Source organism: Ctenocephalides felis, unplaced genomic scaffold (assembly GCF_003426905.1).
Source record: "Ctenocephalides felis isolate EL2017-DRISC unplaced genomic scaffold, ASM342690v1 CF-g0.4_SCAFFOLD_03571, whole genome shotgun sequence".
In the NCBI taxonomy this organism is placed as follows: domain Eukaryota; kingdom Metazoa; phylum Arthropoda; class Insecta; order Siphonaptera; family Pulicidae; genus Ctenocephalides; species Ctenocephalides felis.
In genome coordinates, this window is record NW_020539725.1 from 57,109,619 (window position 1) to 57,111,903 (window position 2,285).

A 2,285-nucleotide genomic window follows, 5' to 3' on the forward strand; every position below is an offset into this window, starting at 1 on the left:
AAATATTGAGACGGTTTGTACTCATAGAGCATATGACAAATAATTTTATATTTGAAGTGTGTTATATAAGCAAAAACCAGGTATTGTTTATAATTATGGTATATCTAACTTTTTTAAGTATGGAATAATAACTAAAAACAAATTCCCGAAATATAGTCACCATTGTTTTAGAACAAGTTTCAATATTGATTTAAATATGCACTTCTCAATGTTATGATCTCCCATCCGTAAAAGTTTTTATATCATAACTCACAATGAATACGTTAGAAAATTTTATTATTACGCTATATTTGACAATCGATTACCAGAGCTTTAAACTTATAATTCATTTAGGCTTTCATGTATCTACTATCACTCATTTTATAAATTAAATGCATTCATTCATATAAGAACCAAATTTAGGCCGTCCGAAAAATTTAATACGACCCTGTACGCAAGTTCACTCAAAAATCAATATACGTATTAACTATGGTAATAAGTTATTCTTACAAAGAGTGCACCCAACCCACGCCGAACGGCACACTACTGAAAAAGAATTAAGTGTCAAGGGTCAAAATGAAAAAACGAGGATATTTTATGCACGAGGAGAAAAGGTAAAAGTTAATACTATTTTGTAACATAATTCTTTAATGTAGTCATTAATAAGCTATTTCAGTTTTACTAAAAATAAAATCAAAACTTATAGTATTTAGGTGAACCTTATTTTTTTCATACTTTACAAGTATTTTGTTGAATTATCAAGATCAAGAAAGAGAATTAGTGTAAGATAATTGAAGAAATAGTGAATTAATTATTAGTGCCTATATTATAGCACCCTTAGAATAAATTATGCTCAAATAATTTGCTTAGTGATATTTAGCTAATTGGATTTTAAGCAGAATGATAGCCGAATAATTAAACATACCTCCAAAATAGAGGTACAAAATATAAGTGATAAACATAAAGCAGTGGTTTCCAACCTTTTCGTACTTACAAGCTACCCCTTCATAATTTTTTGAAAAAATAATGCTACACCCCCTAAATTTTTCAAACTAGTTAATTTTATAAATATCTAACTCTAATTATAAAAATATCTAAAGATATAATTCAATCATCAGGCTACTAATCAATATAAAATATAATATCAAAATATTAATGTGAATACTATTTTTTATATCATTTCAACGTTTTTGGTTTTTTCTTTGGAAATGGTATTATGAAAGCGAGGTACGAAATGGTTAGAAACCACTGTTGTTATCCTAAAAGTATATAATTAACTTCTCGGTATAAAAACTTTGATTTGACTATTTCAAAAAACATTTTATTTGTATCGACAAAATAAAGAACTGATTACATTTTTGCGAAGGCCGGTCCAAAGGTTTCGGAGATGCAACGAAAAAAGTAAAAATAATGCCATTCGGCGGTCAAATTATTGATAATAATATCTGATATTTTATAGAGATTTTAATAATAAGAATAAATTTTGTTTACATTTCTATGAGTGCCACACCAATGTTACCAGTTCGATATTTCATCTCTAAAACAGATATGCATCGCGATTGCCTTGAAAAAAAGTTCAAAGCTTTTTGAACAATTTGTATTTTCGGCACGGGAAGTTCTAGCAATAAGCCTTAAAACACGATGGCAACACTAGTATTTGGAAATGCAATCAAAAAAGATGTCATTGAAATCGAGTTAAAAAGCTCAAATTATTTATCAAATACACACAATCGTGATAAAATTTTCGAAATATAATTGGCGAAGTATGAATCAAATGAATTAATTAGTAATCATCATCACCAGCTGTTAAAATCAATGGTGTACAAAACTCTTTAGTTAGTCAATCAATAAAATATCAAAATGTTTTGTCAGAACAATAGTTCAAAGAGTCTATAAACACCTCGCTACTGTTTAAAGCCCATGCCACTTATGCGCAATTATGACCAGACTCGTAAACCACGTAACATAGTTCTAATGAAGAAGGAAAACGCTGCTTCTAATAATAACCAAGATACCAACTTACATTCATCATAAGATAATCCACAAAAAATCAATATGTCACAAATGTTTTGGCACTAAATTATATCAACTTCAGGTATCCATCACAGTATCACTTTTTAGTATGATAAAGATTTCACTTTTGCGCACAGAACACAGAACCAAACAGTCCTTTTGGAGCGTTGTGGACAAATATCCGTTTATCACCGTGAATTGTCTCCCAATGTCAAATGGTGAACACGACAGTGCAGCACTCGTTCGAGACTGGCTGCGATGGCCTACGCGTTCGATACTTCGATACGTTCCGT